Consider the following 20,699-nt stretch of genomic DNA (forward strand, 5'->3'; position numbering starts at 1 on the left):
CTGCTAGTGCACCTTCACCCCAAGCCAGACCCCAGCAGCAGCCCCCAGCCTACCGAATGTCACTGTTCAGAAACCACTCAACTGCATCCCCCTTAATGTGTGCTCCCTACACAAGCACGTCATAGATATTTGGACCTCCTCCACACTAAAGCACCCGACATCACCTTCCTCACAGAAACCTTGGCCAATGCCAACTTCCCACCCGTCATCGCCACTACCATTCCCAATGGATACAAGAACCTGCAAAAAGACCACCCCACGAACCCAGGAAGAGGCATCCCCGTCATCCACAAAAGCTCCCTCCACATGGCAACCACCTGCCTGGACAAAACCACCACCCTCATGGAGCATTTCCACTTCCAGATCCAGACCAACCCTAAAATGACTCTCCACAGAATACACATCTACAGGCCACCCGGCCCCAGCATTAATTTCACTGACACCATTGTTGACCTCAATCCACCCCACACCCTCGCCTCCACAGACTGCATTCTACTCAGAGACCTAAACTTCCACCTGGACAACCACGATGACCCCAACACCACTGCCCTCCTAGAGAACCTGGCCAAAAGAGGACCGGAAGAACTTGTCACCTCCCCCACGCACACAGCGGGACACAAACTTGACCCCGTCTTCGCAGAAAGAAACAGCGTTTCCTACAGCCACACCATGGAACTACTTGGACTGACCAACACTACATCCACTTCTTCATAAAACCAACCATACACAAGCACACCTACTGCCTCCCCTGCTGAAGCTGGAACAAAATCAGAGAAGAAAAGCCCACCTCCGCCCCCACCACCACTACACCTCTGACGATGCCAGACGCTAACTCCAAAGCACGCAACCTCTAAGGCTGGATCAAGAACTGCGCTGACACACTCACCCCCCTCAAGAAAGCTATAGGGTGACACAGTAAGAAAGCAAGTTGTTCACCCCTGCACACCAAGACTCAAAGCGTTGCTACCGATGATTCAAAAAGACATGAAGAACAGCAAAACCCCAGAAAGATGCACTGTCTACAGAACAGCCACAGCAGCACACCGCCAACTTATAAAATCAACAAAGAAGAACTTCCTCTAAGATAAAATCCTCACCCACGACCACAACTCCAAAGAACTCTTCTCCATCATCAAGGAATTTGCCAACCCCATCAGCAAAGCAACAGATGTCCCACCTTCCCAAGAGTTCTGCAAAAGACTCAGCACCTTTTTTCGCCTCAATATTAAGACATTCTATGCCAACTTTAACAACCAAGACATCTGCATCACTCCTGCCCCCAACCCCAGTGGCACCACCCAACAGACCAAGCTCACTTGGACCCCGCTCATGACTGAAGACACATTAAAGACCATAAAGAGCATCCACTCTGGAGCACCCTCAGACCCCTGCCCTCCCCACTTCTTCCGCAGAGCCGCTACGGCCATCGGACCCTAACTACATCGGATGATCAACTAGTCCCTCAAAACTGCCACATTCCCCAATGACTGGAAACACCCCAAAGTCAACCCCCTCCTGAAGGAACACTCCACAGACCACACGGACCTCACGAACTTCAGGCCCATATTCCTGCTTCCAAGGTCATTGAAAAGGCCGTCAACACCCAGCTAGCAATCTTCATTGGAGCCAACAATGTCCTGGACATTTCTCAATCTGGATTCTGCAGGAACCCCAGCACCGAGACCCTCCTACTCGCCACCACTGATGACATCTGCTTGCTCCTCGACCAGGGACAATCGGCAGCCGACATTCTCCTGGACCTCTCAGCTGCCTTTGACGCCATCTTTCACAACACACTAGCCACCAGACTCCATGACGCCGGCATCCGTGGATAGGCCCTCAACTGGATATGCTCATTTCTCAAATGCTGAACTCAGTAAATCAGAATCCCACCCTCCCTCTGGGAAACAAAAGACACGAGACGTGGAGTGTCCAGGGACCCTCCCTCAGTCCCACCTTTTTCAACATCTACATGGCTCCTCTCACAACCATGGTCAGAAACCATGGGCTCCACATCGTCTCCTATGCCGACAACGCCCAGCTCATCCTCTACCTCACCAAAGAACCCAACATCACCAGGTTCAACTTCCAAGAAGGGATGAACGCCTTCATCATCTGGATGAAGAAGGGCTGCCTAAAAACAGAAGTCTCATCCTTGGCTCCACCTACATAGGACTACACATGGTGGCCCCCAGCCTTCCAAAACCACCCAACCCAGATGGACCACATACAAAACCTCTGCACCATACTAGACTCATCGTCATGATGAACCACCCAATCAACGCTATATCCTTGGCCTGCTTCAACACCCTCTGCATACTCTGAAAAACGTTCAAATGAATTCCACCTGAATCCATAAAAATGGTCATGCATGCGCTCATCAGTAGCAGACTGGACTATGGCAATGCTCTCTATGTTGGAATCAACAAGAAACTCCTTCACAAGCTCCAGAACATCCAGAACGCTGCAGCCAGACTGATCCTAGACATCCGCCGTCAACACCACATCACCCAATACCTCCGCGATCTCCACTGGCTACCCATCGAAAGAAGTATAACCTTCAAGCTCCTCACTCTCACATACAAGGCCCTCCAGAACGGACATTGGACCAACATACCTAAATACCCGGATCTCTTTCCAGGCGCCCAAGAGAAATATCTGATCAGCCAACCTCTCTCTGGTCACCGTCTCCCAAATCTACAAGACAAGAACAGGAGGAAAGTCCTTTTCCTTCCTCGCAGGCAAGACCTGAAACGACCTCCCCTTCCATGTCCATCAAAGCCCTGCACTGCACCTTGAGCCCCTTGCAGGGGAGTAGCTGCACTTCACAAACCCCTGATTGATTGATTGATTGATTGATGGATTGATTGATTGATTCTGTTTATTACTTTAGTGAGGTTCTCAACCCTATCAATTAACAGCTCGTTTTCTATCTCTGCATAAATCATTTTCATCAAACTTGAAAGCCACTGCATACACAAATTATGGCAACATATCTTGTAATTTTTTTATGTGCAGGCGACTTATGGGAATGCCATAATACTCTTACTGTAATTAATCAATCAAATTCAGCTTCTCAAACTTCTTCAAGGAAGATCAACCCTGCCTCTCTTCAAGAAAGCCTGTCTGAACCAAGATATCCTATGAAATTACTGCAAATTAACTGCTAATGTAATAAAAAATGCCATTACCTGGGGGCGTGGCTAGCGCCCGCAGGAGATGGCGGTACTTCCGTGGCTCTCTTGGGAGGACAAGAGCGGAGACGGACCAACCGTAACATTCCTGTCATGCCCAGCCGCTATCTTGAGGGATGAAGCGTCGGAAATCCTGAGGAGTCAAAGGAAACCCTTTTTGGGCCGCTTCATTGATTTTCGCCACCTGAATTTTGTAATTGCACTCCGACGCGGCTTCACTGAATTCATGGCCGACATCTTGTGCTGACAGAGTTTCACTCCAACCCGGTCTTCCGGTCTTCTAATTGTTCGGTCATTGAGCCTTCACTGTCAACCGAGGTGTTATCCTCAGCTTTTAGGTACTCTTTTTTTGTTTCGAACTTATTCAACATTTATACGGTGTGTCAAGGCTTTGCCAATATCGCGACCACCATTTTCTCTTTCTTTCATCGCCGACGGAGTTTTCACTCCAATGCAACCTTTACAGTCTTACCTCAATTCTAAACGAGCGCTTTGGGAAATGACTTGAACGTTGTTAGCATCAATTTGAAAGGACTTTCTTATTAGTGCCTCCTACAACCTCTAATTGGTTTCCTCTTATTGCAGCCTGCAATTATATTGTCTTTATATGTTCCTTCAGACATGTTGCCCTAAACACACTGTATGCTTACATGCCACAGTACTCCCTTATAAATACCCTATCTTTGTGCATTTTAGAAATGGCTTGGTTTAAATAATATGCGTTTTTTTCATTCATTTGTTATTCTCATATGAATTCAAATTTGCCCATGATATGTTTTTTCAGGTTATTTATTACTAAATAATTTTTCATGCTGTGTGGTTCTTTTTTCTGACTTTCTTACATCTCTTTTGATGGTTGCTTGTCATGTTTCTTTCCCCCTATTAATCTTCATGTATTGCTCATGATGTAATTACGATAATTCTGTACTTTATTTGTTGCCTGCTCTTTGTGCACTCTCTTACGCACTTTCCTGTTTATATTATGGTAGGGTTTTAAGCTTTGAGTCATTGTATTTAGGCATATTTGTATTTGTCATTTCACTTTAAAGTTTATTTGTTTTAATCTATAGGAAAGTTGTCTAAGGAGATACAACAGCCTACTTCCTTACCTAGTGCATTCCTGGTTCATATTAGCTCACGTTACCAGTGCCTAGACATGGATGCCTCACCAAACACCTCACCTAAGGGTACGCTGGCGTCTAACACAAATTTGTCTCATAGTACTACCAAAGCATCGACTAAAAGGTTGAAGAAGGATCCTCCCTCTCGACTTCAGTCACAATGATCTTATTGTTAGAAGAAATTAGGGCTTTACACTCTTTTATTGAGGACACTAACTAATGTAGAAAGTTGTGTCACTACATTAGAACAGAGTGTTGTTTCTTTAAATTCTTCTACTTCCAAAGTGGACTCTCTTTGCACCCAAGTCTCGATGCTGCACAGGCAATTGGAATATTTGGAAAACAGGAATAGAAGAAATAATCTCCGTATTTATGGTCTACCTGAAGGATCAGAAGGCTGCGATCCAATTGCTTTCTTCAAATGTTTTATTCCAAAACCTCTTCAGCTACCAGACAGTCCTGTTCTAAATATTCAAAAAGCTCATACTTTGGGCCCACCAGTAAGTTTGACATCGTCCTCCTCAACAAGAAAACCAAGGGAGTGATCCTATACCTTCTTGAATATACTGACTTGTCAAAAATCCTGTATGGAGCGAGAGCAATGAAACGTATCACTTGGTCAGGAAATAGCTTATTTTTCTCCCAAGACTATGCTAAACCAAGTGCTGACTGTCGTAAAGAGTTGTTGTCACTCAGGACACAATTGCGTTCAATGGGTGCACAATTTGGTCTTTTTCATCCTTGTCTATTTAAAGTGACCATCAACAACAAAAATGATACCTACGAGGACCCAATCAAACTCAAGAGTTTCCTTTATTCTTACCAAGCTGCCTCAATGGATACTACATCTCCATCAAGCTCCAAATAGTCTGCTTTAGACACTAAGTTGGTTCTTCATCTTTAATTGGTTTTCAGTTTGCTTTCACATCATTTGTAGTCTTTTTCATGCGTAAATACAGTAATATTTTTACTTTTGTTGCTCTAATTCTATGATTAACCTCTTTTTTCTTCCTACAGGTTGTTTTTCGGGTGTTCTACCCTCCCTCATGTTTTAAAGTCCGTTGGTACTGTTCTCCTCTCCCGCCTCCCTACGTGGGCTTTGGACACGTCATTGTTCCATGTCGCTTCACATCCCTCCACCCCTCGTATGTTTTGGAGTATATGTAAGTCTTTTTTTCTCATTTATTCTCCTTGTTTTCTATGTCACTTGCCTTCTTTTCTATCTATTTTCTATCTTCTCTCCCAATCTACATAATCTGCTTAACTCAAAACTTTTCTCACTACTTTCTTGATTTTCAACTACTTTGTAATCAGTGTACTTTTTTCTTTTTCTTCTGCTATTTTCTTTTTCAATTGTTTTATTATACATACAGTTGGTTTATTGTTAGATATGGTTTAATATGTTCAACTTTCTGGTTTATCTGGTATTCACTTTCTTTATTTCTTCCTCTGATTGCATTATCCTCTTCCTTACTTTTATCCTTTCATCTCTCTATATCGCAATTTCCTTGTTTCTTCCAGGACTGTTATTTTGTTTTCCTATCTTTTCCTCTCGCTTTTGTTTGCTAGTTCAATTTTTTCATTCCTTTTACAGTTGGTTGGTTGTTTATCATATCCTAATCGGTTCAAGATGTTTATCTGCTTGGAGTTTTTTGTATCTTCGTAATTTTAATCTATGCCTTTAAAAATCGTTTCATGGAATGTCAGAGGCTTACATTCACCCATTAAACGTCAGAGAGTTTTGACCCATTTGGCTAACTTGGAAGCATACATTGCTTGCATACAAGATTCCCATTTAAGGGGTTGGGTGGGTGAAGTTCTCTTTTCCCCAGGTGATGGCAAACGTAATGGTGTTATTGTTCTTTTTCATAAATCTCTTTCTGTTAAAATATTATCACATGATACAGATCAAATGGGTAGAAGGGTATTTGTTAAATTTGTTTTGAATATTGTTCCAGTCACTCTATTGAATATTTATGCTCCCACAATTGGTGGCCCTTCTTTTTGGACTTTTTTGACCCAACAAATCACACAATGTTATGACGATAACTGTATTCACAATGGTGACTGTAATAAAGTTTTAGACCCATTCTTAGATCGACACTCCTCGACTCCTTTTGTTCTGCACAAGTCCCATAAACTATTTGTAAAGGCCATAAAACAACACAAACTCATAGATGCTTGGAGACTTTGTAACCCTACCCTAAGGGAATATTCCTTTTACTCACCAGAACATCACACTCAGTCACACCTAGATTATATTTGTGTATCTCATAATATTTCTCAATCTCTGATGAAGGCAGATATTGGTTCCATTCTGATATCTGATCATGCCCCTGTTGCCATACTTGATGTTTTGCATGGACCCAAATTGGCCCTCAAATGGCATTTTAAAAATGCCCTTTTCTTAGATCCAGTCCTTACATCTTCTTTCATTTCCTTTTTCAATGAATATTTCACTATTATTCAGAGGGATGATTTATCTTATCATACAATTTGGGACGCCTTTAAGGCCTCGGCCATGGATTTTATTATTCGCTTTGTCTCCAACAAACGTAAAAGAGCACAGCAGATTCCACTGCCTTATTAACCAAAATTAAGAGATTGGAACACTCTTATTACTCTTCCAAATCAAAGGAATCCTTATCTGAACTTCTGAAAGTCAAATTGCAATTTAATAAGGATACCACTAACAATGCTACAAATTATCTATTGAAATCTAGCTCGAAATTTTATGGTGGTCAAAATAAAGCCGGGAAACTATTGGCCAATTATTTAAAAACTAAACACATTTTTTTTAATATAGAATCTATTTTTGGCATTGATAATTCATTAAAATTTAAGGACGAAGACATTTTGAATGAATTTCTTCATTTTTATAAAACACTGTATACGTCTGAATCCCTCTCTTCTAACCTTTCTATTTCTCACTTTCTTTCCAAATTTCATTGTTCTTCTGATTCACACCCTGATCTCTCTCTTTTAGAATCTGACATCGCACAGAAAGAACTCTTTGCCGCTTTAAAACTCCTGAAAAAAGATAAGGCTCCAGGTCCGGACGGCCTTACAGTTGAATTATTTACACATTTTGCTTCTTTATTGATTCCCAAGTTGCATACCCTTATACTTACATTTTTACAATCTGGAGAATCTACTGGTTCTTTTTTCCGAAGCTCTTATCTGTCTAATTCCTAAGGATGGGTAAGAATTCTAAACAAGCAAAAACTATCAGCCTATTTCCCTGGTCAACATAGATTATAAAATATTTTCGAAAGCTTTAGCATTACTTTTGGAATCTCAGTTGCCAGATTTGCTAGGGATTGAACAATCTGGCTTTGTCAAGGGGAGGCTTATTACAGACAATACTCGTTTATTTTTTTATATTCTTTCCAAGGTTTCTCATATATCTCACCCTTTAGCTGCCATAGCATTCAATAGAGTTGAGTGGACATATATTTTTCGCACGCTTAAGTGGTTTGGTTTTGATCCCAAAATTATTGCTTTAATCTCTATTTTATATTCCAACCCAAGGGCTGCTGTGACTGCAAATGGTGGGATCTTTTCTCTCTTTAACCTTTCAAGGGGTTTTAGACAGTGATGTCCTCTTTCCACGTTTATTTTTAATGAAGCTTTGGAGCCTTTTTTGCTTAGAATCCATCAAAATGAGGACATACACGGCTTTACTTTTCACGAGACCAATATTAAAATGGCAGCTTATGCTGATGACGTACTTTTATTTTTATCACAACCCCAAGTTGCCCTCCCTGCCTTCTTGGAAGAGGTGGAATCCTTTCCGTCTGTATCTGGTTACAAATTGAATAGAGACAAATATGAAATTTCACTCTTGACAAAATATACTTTTAGTGCTTACTTTGCTGTTTCAGGTTTCTCATGGAGCCCACAATTCATTAAATATCTAGGTTTACACTTTACTTCATCCATAGCAGGGACGGTCGCATGTTGTATGGAGAATTGCATACATAGATTATCTTCTTTAACAGTTAAATGGCATCCCTTGTACTTCTCTTGGTGGGGTTGTTTAGATTAAAATGATGGTCTCCCCCATAGATTTATATTCAATTTCTAATATTCCTTTGCCGATTCCTCTCAAATATTTTAAGAAAATTAATTCCATCTTATCTTCTTTTTATGGGGAAACAAGAAATCACGTATGTCTATTCGTAAATTGACTCGTCCAAAAACGGAAGGGGGAACACATTTTCCTGATTTTCCTCTTTACCATAAATCTTTCATATTAACCCGGTCGTCACAATAGCTCCCTGATCCTTCCACAAACTGCCCTCTTTGGACCACATTAGAACGGTCTTTCATAGTCCCTTTTTTTTTTAAAGAATATTTATCTTTCACACGTAAACCTCAATCTCTTTCCACTCCTATTCTTAAATATACTTTCAAAATCATTCTAGTGACTCCCCTGACATACTTTCTTAATTGTCCTATATGGCATAATACACACATTTTATTAAATAATAGACCTTTCTTTTGGAAAACTTGGAGACAACGGGGTTTGATATGGGTGAACCAATTATATAATCGAGATTTGATTATGATCTTTGTAAAAGCTAACATTGTTTTTGGCTTCCCATCTTCCTTTTCGCTCTAAATACTCTCTTTTAACGCATGCTATTCAGTCTGCCTACTCACACTATATAGCTTTCTCTCCGGACACCTCTCCTGCCTCTACCCATACAGATACATTACTTTCTTTACTGCTTCAAATGTCTAAAACTCCTACTATATATACATTTTTACATACTTCACCTACTCTGAGAGAAAAAACTAAGATAGAACTATCCTGGGAAAAAGACTTCGATATTTCCTGGACCATGGAATTTTGGGACAAAATATGGTTTAAACGTAGGAAATTTTATAGAGCCGCAAATACAACACAAACACTCTTTTTCATCTATAACAGACTCTTGCTATCTGCCCTCGTCCTTCATACACATTGTTCTGATACCTTACATACATGCTGGTCTTGCTCGCTACCACATGCTGACCTGTTCCATCTACTTTTTGATAAGCATGAGCGGGAAATCCGTTACGCTCGCGGATTTTTGGGAAATCCGCAATCCGCGAATTTTGCGGATTTCCCGCAAAATCCGCAAAAAAAAATCCGCGAACGTAACGGGTTCAAAAGTTGAACCCCCACTCATGCAACTATTTTACAATGGCGCCAGCAAGCTGCCAGCGCCGTTGTAAAATAGTTACAAAGTTAGCTTGCACAGGAACCACTAGATAAAACGAAGCAGGTGCTTCCTGTGCAAGCTAACTTTGTAACTATTTTACAACGGCGCTGGCAGCTTGCTGGTGCCATTGTAAAATAGTTACAGCCTTACACAGGTCACTCAAGGGACCCCTGCGCCCTTCAAGGGCGATTGCATAGTAATACACACATGGTCACTCGAACTAGTTGATGCTCAAAATCAGTGACTCATTCATTAGCCCAAAAACAATCATGAGCGTCTTCGAGGCTGGACAGGTGTGCCTCTTCCCAAATCTACTGTGGAAAATCAGCTGTGATGCTGGGTAAAGGCCTTTGCATCCTTGACTTTCATGAGCGCAATCCCCGTGCTGTTCCTGTGACCAGGAGCTTCTTTCTCTTTTTTTTTTATGTTCGCACGGGTTGCTGCAAGTTCGCACGCGTTTTGTACAATTTCGCGATTTGCGAAATTGTACAAAACCCTCGCAAACTTGCAGAAACCCGTGCGAACATAAAAAAAAAAATCTGCGCGGATTCGCGGATTTTGCGGATTTTGGCAATCCGCAAATTCGCAAATTCACGGATTGCCAATCCGCAAAATCCGCTCATGCTTACTTTTTGAATGCAAGTTTGTCCGAGTATTTTGGGATAAGGTGTGGTCACAACTTAATCTGATTTTTCAATCTAACCATCCCTTCTCTGTTTTACATACCTTTTTGGGTAGCTTGTCTTCTATTTGAAAACAATCTGACACAAATGTAAGAATAATTGACCTATTACTAGCAGTAGCTTTCCAACAAATAACTAAGAATTGAAGGACCTCACCAAACTTTCATATCAAGCATGGTGGTATGCTCTTTGCTAAAATCATAGGCTAGACACCACATTTGTATACCCGACACATTTGGCTTCCAAACGTTTAGATTTGTGGGCATCAGTTATATTATTCATTGATATTAGTGTTAAATGCTGTCCCATCTCTACACCTCTACCGCAAGAAGTTGCTAAACCCCCATGACTTCCTTTATGTTATTATATAGCTCTATTTATAATTCATATGTGTTATACTATTTTATAGACTATGTAATTTTATCTTTTTTCATCTTCTTGTGTTATATGATATAGTTCTAATGAATGTTTATGTAATATTAGACTGTTTCTTTTCTACTTTGGATACTCCTCCAATACAACTGTTATGGTATGTATAATTTTATTGCATTTATTGTTCTTATATTCTGTATACTAATGTACTTTTTATTCTAATAAACTTCTTTTTTGAACTAAAAAAAAAGCAGGGGAGCAAACCCTGAAAATGCCATCACCTTCCAATTCCATTAGAAGATAAAAATCAACAGCCCCTGCAAAGCAAATATGGTTTCATGCAATAAATTAGTAAATAAACAGCCCTCCATACAAGTGGGTTTATAAATCTCTTCTGATCTCTAGCTATGACATTATATATGATGAACTGCAAGAAGGAAAAAGCATAGCATTCTCATCCTATAGACCTTGAAAATAAAACCCCATTCCAGCTTATATGAGTCAGACCCAAATGCAACTCCTTTCTTGATAAACTGAAAACACATATCTTCTAGTAGAAAACCATTGCCCCATAACCACGACCCATCTCCATCTTGCACTAAAGAACACCCACCACATGCCATCTTCCTTCATATCCCCACCTCCTGTTACTTCTAGGCCAGGCCCCAGCTCATATGAGTCAGACCAAAATGCAACTCCTTTCTTGACTGACTGAAAACACGTATCTTCAGGCAGAATACCATTGCCTCATAAACACGTCCCACCTCCATCTTGCACTAGGGAAAACACCCACCACATGTTATCTTCCTTCATATCCCCACCTCCGGTTACTTCTGAGTCAAGCAAGTACACCTGCCACCTGCAAACTCCCCCCTCCCTTTCTACCCCTATTGCACCTTCTTCTTAGTAACACTAATCAAATGCACACCCTCAATCGCGTTGTATCTTGGGTTGTACTTTAAAATAGAAAACAGTCAGAGACATAGATGTAGTCTAGTCTTCATTTGTTGTATACTTGATCATGATAAATCTTTGGATTACTTTGATGTTTGAGTATCTATGACTGTGTACTTCTTTGTGGAGACACATGATTCTTCTGGCATTTCACCACTAGCTTCGCGTGGCAACTACCCAAAGCCTCTACAACTACTACTACAGTGCATAATGTCAATTCTTGTGAATTTAGACTGGGGTCAGTCATCATACAAAATGTAAGTTACTGCACAATCTATTTCTGTTGCTGTTGGAAGCCGGATACCCTGTCCCGCACCACTGTCACCAACACTAGGCCAAGTACGGACACCGTTTAAGATAACCCTGCTCACCCCCTTAGTAGCTTGGCACGAGCAGCAAGGCCTATCTCTCCAAGGCACGACAAATGGACTCCACACAAGTGTGATAAAAACAATTATAAACTTTATATAAAAAAATATAATGACCAGACCACACAATACAAAAGCTAATATATTATAAAGGGTAATATTTGTTCCGGCTGGCTAGTAGGTTCAAATCCCAACCACCTCTTTCAAAATGCTATGCTGGTCGCAGTGCTAGAATCCCACACGTTGCAAAGGACAAACAATAATGCATTGCGTAATGATAAAATCCTGTGCTGGGCAAAGTAGAAATAATACAATGCGTAACGATACACACCAATAGCCTGCAATGGGAGAAATAATGCCATGCGTACTGCTACAATCATGTACTGCGCAATGAAGGAGTAATGCAACGCATCACACCCCAATCACGTACTTTGCAATGAAGAGATAATGCATTGCGGGCCGCTACAATCATGTACTTTGCAATGAAGAAATATTGCAATGCGGGCCTTTATAATCCTGTACTTTGCATGGAGAAATATTGTGAAGCCTAACACTTGAATCCTGTACTTCGTTGGCAGTAAATATTGTCAGGCATCATAAGACAGTCCGGCAGTTCATTAGCAGCAATATTGGTAATGTGTATTAGGACAATCAATCAATCAGTCATTTGTAAAGCACACTACATACCCATGAGGGCCTCAAGGCGCTGGGGGGGGGCGCTACTGATCGAACAGCCAAGTCTTGAGTATCCTCCTGAAGGTCAGCAGGTCTTGGGTCTGTCGCAGGCTCAGTGGGAGGGTGTTCCATGTCTTGGCGGTGAGGTGGGAGAAAGGATCTCCCACCGGTAGTTGTTCTTCGGATCCGCGGGACGGTGGAGAGTAAGAGGTCGGTGGAATGTAGCTGGCGGTTGGGGATGTAGAAGGAGAGCCGTCTGTTGAGGTAGGCTGGGCCAGGCGTTTTGGAGTGCCTTGTGTGTGTGGGTGAGGAGTTTAAGGATATGCTCTTGTTGATGAGGAGCCAGTGCAGGTTTCTCAGGTGGGGGGTGATGTGACCGTGGCGTGGTATTTCGAGGATCAGTTGTGCCGAGGCGTTTTAGATGCGTTATAGTCGTTTGATGAGCTTGGTCGGGGCTCCCGCGTGGAGGGCATTTCCGTAGTCGAGTCTACTGCTGAGAAGGGCCTGGGTGACTGTCTTTCCTGCATCTGTCGGGATCCATCTGTAGATCTGGCAGAGCATGCGGAGGATGTTGAAGCAGGAGGAGGAGACGGCGTTGAATTGCTCGGTCATTGAGAGCGTTGAGTCGAGGATGATTCCCGGGTCGGTGGATGTGTGGGCTGCCCCCAGTGCCGTCGGCCACCAGGAGTCGTCCCAGGCTGAGGGGTTGGAGCCGAGAAAGAGGACCTCCATCTTGTCCGAGTTCAGCTTCAGACGGCTAGTCTTCATACAGTCGGCAACGGCCTTCATTCCTTTGTGGAGGTTGACTTTGGTGGTGATGGGGTCCGTGGTGAGGGAGAGGATCAGCTGAGTGTCGTCGGCATAGATTATGTTGAGGTTGTGCTGTCGGGCTACGTGTGCGAGCTGGACTATGTAAATTTTGAACAGCGTCGGGCTGAGGAAGGATCCCTGGGGTATGCAGCAGATGATCTCATAGGCTTTGGAACGGAATGGTGGGAGGCAGACGCTCTAGGTTCTGCCGGAGAGGAAGGAGGTGGTCCAATCCAGAGCCTTGTTTCGGATCCCTGTGGTGTGAAGTCATGCGCGTAGTGTGCGGTGGCAGACGATGTCAAAGGCGGCAGAGAGGTCTAGGAGGATGAGTGCTGCAGTCTCACCGTGTGTCCAGCAGGGTCCTGATGTCATCGGTGGTGGCGATGAGGGCTGTCTCGGTGCTGTGGTTTCTGCAGAACCCTGACTGGGAAGGGTCCAGGATACTGTTTTCTTCGAGGTATCGGGTAGCTGTCTGTTGACGGTTTTCTCGATGACCTTGGCCGGCAAGGGAAGCAGAGAGATGGGCCGGAATTTCTTGAGGTCTCTTGGGTCTGCCTTACTTTTTTTGAGTAGAGCGTTAATCCTGGTGTGTTTCCAGATCTCTGGGAAGGTCGTGGTCTCAAAAAGAGATTGATGATGTTGCGCAGGTGGGGTGCGATGGAGATGCTTTCTATGTTGAAGACGTGGTGTGGGAGTACGTCTAACGGAGAGCCAGAGTGGATTGTGCACATGGTCTTGATGGTGTCATCAATGCTTACACTGGCCCATGATAGCAGGGGGCTGTGGTCGATGTTGTGCAGAGGGTCTGTTGTGTTGCTGTCTGTTGGGGCTCTCTGTGTGTTGAAGCTGTTGTGGATGTCTGCTATCTTGCGGAGGTAGAAGGTGGCAAAGGAGACGCACTGTAATGCGACAACGGGATGTCGTTGGTTTTGGAGCTTTGGTTGGAGAGTTCCTTAACAATGTTGAAGAGTTCCTTGCTATTGTGTTTGAAAGCAGTTGCCCCTCACACGTATCAACGATGACATAAAGTACAGCTTCTCACTCTGGCCCCAGTAATGCCACTCCTTTTGTCAGTACGGGATCTAATCTGAGTCAAAGCAAATGCTCACGTCCTCAGAAGTACTGTGATGCCGAGAGAGTGTATCTCCGAGCCTGCACCCCGCACAGGTAGTGATCCACATTACCTAGGGGCGCGACCCCACCTACATCGAACTGGGCGTCTGTGCTGAACTTTCTCAATGGACCTCAGCGGCTCGGCCTGGAAGCTCAGCTCCTACGGGCTGCCGGGCCACAACTGTTAGGAAGGTCTCATGCGGCGGCAGGGCACATGTACCCCACACCCCTGAGATTACTTTACTTCGGGTGCACGTTCACCACCGCACCCTCCGGGTCTCCTCTGGCACAAAGCCACACACACAATGCTGATGGGACTCCACGTCGACTCCGAGTGCACGCTTACTAGGCACTCCTTCCTGCGGTCTCAATTAGCACCAAGACACGCACACTTTCTTCCGGTGCACACGGTGATCAGCTGATCACCTCCACAGTCCCAGGTTGCACCAAAGCACGCACACTGAGACTTACTCCAACTCCGGAGCCCTGATATCCAGGCGCTCTTCACCAACGCCTTCGGCCGCACCTCGACATGTTCACTGTGTCCGAGCCTCACTTCTCCTCTGGTGCACTAGATGACCGGGCGCTCTTCACCAACTCCTCCGGGGCACCCGACATGCTTCCTGCGCGTCCAAGGTTCACTCCACTTCCGATGCACACGTTGATTAGGCACTCCTCACCACGACACGCACCCTGCGTGTCTGAGACTTACTCCACCTCTGATGCACATGCCGACCAGGTGCTCTTCACCACTGCCTACGGTGCACCCCGACACGCACCCTGTGCATCTGAGTCTCAGTTCAGGTTTGGCGCACCTGCTGACCAGGTGTTCTTCACTAATGCATATGGTGTACCACGACAAGCACCCAGTGCGTCCGAGACTCACTTCATCATCGGTGCACACATAGAAGAGGCGCTCTTCACCAACGCCTCCGGTGGACCCCGACATGCACCCCGCACATCCAAGTCTTGCTTCTCCTCTGTGTGTCCAAGATCAAAGGGCACACCTTCCGAGGGTCTCAAGCTGCCACAGCACGCGCTGACCACGATGCCTGAAACTTCTCTGGAAACTTTTATTTTCCTGTGTTTTCAAACAGGGAGCCTGCTCACCCAGGGCCCTTGGGGTTACAAGACACACAACAAAGCACAGACTTCGTCAAGCAGGGGGACCCAGCGCACCAAGCACAGTCCCAAAAGCATCTTCCTTGATTAAAACAGCAAACTGCAGACCAGCCCCAGATCACAAAGCAAGGGTTGGTCTTTCCTCAGCAGTCTCTTCAGTTGTTCCTTCCTTAGCAGAGGTTCCCCTTGACCATGAAATTGGTCCAAGCCTTTTCAGTCTCAATCCATTTCTGTTCCATTCCAATGTTCAGGGACCTCAGCTCTCATAAGTTACACCCCTAAATGTCTTTGAAGTTTGTTGTGCTCAGAGGTCCTTGACTCCTCCCTAAATCAATGCTGGGTGTCTCCCTCCCAGTGTCACCTTTCTCCCTTTGATACTGGGGGTCTGGATCCTTAATCACTCAGCAGGAAATGGGTCAATTGTTTTATAGCAGCAACCCAGACCTCTTCACCTCCTGGGGCTTCTCCTTGCTGAAACTCTAGATGCAGGTCAACCTGGTGCCATCTCAACCCCTCCCTTGGATCAAGCTATCCCCCAGCTCCCTTCACCTCTCAGATCCAGACAGTCAATCCACATTCAGCAGAGACAACCAGAAATGCTCAAAGCACAAAACTCTACCACTTTCTAAGAGTGGTTTCTGAACACAAAACCACTTTCATAGAAAGATGTGTTTTGACACTGTGAGGTCATACATACTAAAGTTCACCTCTCCATTATAAACTTATAGGAAACTAGGCTACCAAAACACAATACCCAGCCTCTCCCATGGTGTCTTATGGGCAGGATGGCATTCACCAGTGAAAACAAAATGAAGTTTTTTTCACTGTCAGGATATAGCACACACCTCAGTATATGTCCTGCCTTTTACTTAAACTGCCGCCTGCCCAGGGGTTACCCGGGACCTACCACGGGGTGCCCAATGTGTATGCACAAGGGAAAGTAAGACCTGACAAGTGGCTGCAGTTGTCAGGACTACATTCTAACTGAGCAAACTGCGCACAGGCCCCACACTGCAGGCCTGATGTCCATTCTCCTTGCCTTTGCATTACTAGCACTTGCTCAAACAGTGTACATCACTAGGGACTTCACTAGTAAGGCAAACATACCAATCATGGCAAACCAATTACCATTACAGTTTACATGAGGAACTCTTGTGCTCTGACGCGGATCAGCAGTGGTAAAGTACCCAAAGCTTCTAAATTGGCAACTTTATATCAGGAAAACAGTCTCGGGGAAAGCAAAAAGTTTAGGGAACTTTAGCCAAAAAGGCCAAATCCTTCACATCCCCCTCCAAGTCAAAAGCCGGGGGAGACCAATCATTACCTTGATGGACTTCCCAGCTTCGGGCTAAAGAACCAGGATGCAGGCCCTCTACCACAGGTACACCCTCCTGTTCCACGCCTACCTGACCCCAGTGAGTCTTCTTGATCACTACTGCCTGAACCAACAATGCTTTTCCATGGATCCCTCCCAGCCAGGGGACCCCTCCATGGGTGCCTGTCCCACACCAACACCATTATGGAGTGGTACACTGGGACGGCCGATCGGTCAGGATACTACCTCCAGTCATCCTGTCCTCTAGGTCAAGAGTGGGTCTACCCTGGTCACTTCCAGGGGACCCAGCCTTCCTGGCTGGACAATGTCCCATTGGTGTCCCCACCAGGGAACACACCCCTTTACTAATTTTCCATTTAGTCTTCTGGGCCTGCCACTTAGGAATGTCACCCATAAACTTCAGGACTGCAGGAACTCTGACTACAGACTCCCCATGCCCTCCTGACGCTAGATGTCCTTCCTCACACCTCTGACAAGTAGGCACTAGGGCTCCTCCCGGGGCTCTCCTATGGCCCGAGTTTCCTGGGTGGTGCTGCTGATCCCTGGGGGTGCTGCTCACTCTTCCTTCCCCTCTTTTGAGACAGGGGGCTAGCCAGGAACCCCTTCTCACTACTCTGGGATCTCCTTGGGACACTTGGAGCTTCTTCCCTCTCTGGGGCCTTTTCAGGCCCCTCGACCCATGACCAGGGATCCGGTTCTTGTGCAGGCTCCCGGGAATTAAAGAGCCCCACCTTAACCCGGGGTGGCACAATCCTGGAAAATAATTTCTGAGCCTAGGTTCCCCTGGGGCCAAATTGAATAACTCCTCCAAATCATTTACCATGCTAACAACTTCCTAATCTTCCAGCGCACACTTGTACTCATCAACACTTGGCACTGGCTGCACGCTGCCACCAATCACACTGGACTCTGTTTGTTTACCCTTAATATACAGTTCCCTCTTGCTTAACTCATGAATAAAGAGAATCAGTTTCTCTCCCAACGTGAGAGCGTTCCTGCTCTCCTCTGCTTGAGTTTTAAGTTTTAACACCTCCAACTCAAGTGACCCTTGACCCTACCAGGTAGTTCGCTCCCCCTCCTCACAGCACTGCAGGTGTCTCCCTGCCCCAGCTGCTGCTGCTGAGGAAGTTAGAGGCCTTCCACCAACCGCAGGCTACCACCAGTGGTAGGCCGTACGTAGGTTTGTCCATCCTCTGCTTTATTGTTCTTAGCTGCCCCTGTATTTCTGTGTTATGTTATGTTTGTTATGTTATGTTATGTTATTTTATTTTATAAAGCGCAACGGATGCCGCAGCCAAGAGGCGTCCCGTCGCTTAGGAGAAGGTAAAAAACACAACACGGAAACTAATAACCAGAGAAGAAGACTAAACAGTGGAAAATAAAAAAGTCTTCAAGGCTTTTCTGAACGGGAGCAGATCAGGAATGGAGCGAAGAGAGGCAGGCAGGGAATTCCAGAGAGCTGCTGCCATCACAGAGAAAGAGCGTCCGCCCATCCTTGCTTTTTTAAAACGTGGCACTACAGCAAGGTTTGTCCCTGAGGATCGGAGGACTCTAGATGGCTCATAATGACAAATTAATTGTGACAAAATGGGGGGAGAAGCCAGCTTCAAGATTTTAAAAGTTAAACAAAGGGTTTTAAATTTGATTCTTTGCCCCACGGGCAGCCTGTGAAGATCCTGAATAGTACGGCGCACAGAAACAAACTTCGGAAGACCAACCAACATCCTGGCGGCCGCATTTTGCACCCGCTGGAGACGAACTAGTTCTGCTTGATTAACGCCTAAGAACAGAGAACTGGCGTAATCTAATCTAGCCAAGACTGTGGCCTGGACAATGATCTGTCTCGTGTCAGCATCAAAAAACTTAAAAATGGGTCGCAAACACCGCAGGGCACCAAAACAAGTTCCGGCAACCCGTTTAGTGTGAGCGGTGAATGAAAGTTTATCATCCAACCACATCCCAAGGTTCCTAACTTCAGCCACTGGGGTGGGAGCAGGGCCCAATTCAGGTGGCCACCACTGATCGCCCCAAAGCTCGCTTTCCCTACCAAAAATAATAACCTCGGTTTTAGAGGCATTCAGTTGGAGGCGATTGTTCGCCATCCAGCCCGCCACAGCTTTTAACGCGGACTGAAAAGTGGCAGCATCCATGTTGGTCTCTCCATTAAGTGCCACCGCCAGCTGCGTGTCATCGGCGTATGACACCATGGAGAGACCAAAACTATGGGCGACCTCAGCCAACGGTTGAACATATAAATTAAATAAGGTAGGGCTTAGGGCCGACCCCTGCGGGACACCCTGCAGGATCGGACGAGGAGCAGAAACAAAAGGGGGAGTGGATACTTTAAAAGTTCGATCAGTGAGAAAAGATCGAAACCACTCGAGTGCTCTTTCTCCAACTCCGGCCTCCTCAAGGCGATGGAGGAGGATCTGATGGGACACCGTGTCAAACGCGGCACTGAGATCCAATAGGATCAGTGCCGCCGTTTGACCTTGGTCCAACATCTTCCTGATGTTCTCCACCACTGCTAGAAGAGCCGTTTCGGTACTGTGACCCGCGCGGAACCCATTCTGCGATTTATCCAGTATTTTCGCTTCCTGCAGATGGAGTGACAGGATGCGGTTAGCATGAGATTCTGCTAATTTCGCTAGCCAAGAAAGCAGGGAAATCGGCCGATAATGTTCCGATTTGGTGGGGTCAAGGGCCGGTTTTTTTAGAATGGGAATGATGGTAGCCTGCTTCCAAGCACTGGGCACACAGCCGGTATTAAAAGACAGCTCAATGAGACTGTGCATGGCCGGGTAGCAGCACTCAGCAATTTCCTGGAATTGAATGGGTCTCATGGGGTCATCAGGTGAGCCGGATTTAACCTTCATTGTCAAGGCTTTAAATTCCTCTAGAGTAGGGCTGGGAATAGTCAGCAGTGGTATGGAAGCCTTAGGTGCTATGTTATTCTCCTGGATGGTAGACTGGGAGAATGACCTATGAATGGCCTCGACTTTTTCAATGAAGAATGACGCCAGATCCTCACAGTGCTCCAAGGAGGCTGCCAGAGTGGCAGATTGATTTTGTTTACTTGTAAGGTCTTTACAGACCTTAAAAATTACTTTTGTGGGATTGGAACTATTTTTTATCTCCCGAGAGTAAAAGGCCGCTCTGGCAGAGCAGATGGCCCGATGATAAACTCTCGTGCAGGCCCTGTAGGCGGACTTAAGGTCCGCGTCGTAAGTTTTACGCCATGCATGTTCAGCTTTTTTACAGGTAGATTTGAGCAGTCTAAGGGATTCATCATACCATGGGCTGGAAGGGCTGGATCTAGTCTTGCTCCACCTAGCTGGTATTAACACATCTAGGGAGTGATTAAGCCACTCACAGAAGTTATCGTACCCAAGAGAGACCTCCGAGGGGGGTTGAGGATGATGTTCCATCAACAACTGATGGAAATGTTCAAAATTAAGTTTTCTCCAAGGGCGCTTAAAAAGACCCGGAGTATTATTATTGTAGGAGGGATTAGGGATGGTGACATGGGCTTCAATCAAACAATGATCAGTCCAAGCCATAGGCTTAGGCAAAAGCACAAGAATATTAGTAGTAAGATTCGTCAGAACAGGATCTAACAAATGACCACCTATATGGGTCGGTGATTGCACCAGTTGATTTATTTGGAAGGCTTCAAGATCAGCCAGCAAATTGGAGACCGGATGAGAAAGGGGGGCGTCCATGTGTAAATTCAGGTCGCCG

Source organism: Lissotriton vulgaris, chromosome 1_1 (assembly GCF_964263255.1).
Source record: "Lissotriton vulgaris chromosome 1_1, aLisVul1.2, whole genome shotgun sequence".
Lineage (NCBI taxonomy): Eukaryota > Metazoa > Chordata > Amphibia > Caudata > Salamandridae > Lissotriton > Lissotriton vulgaris.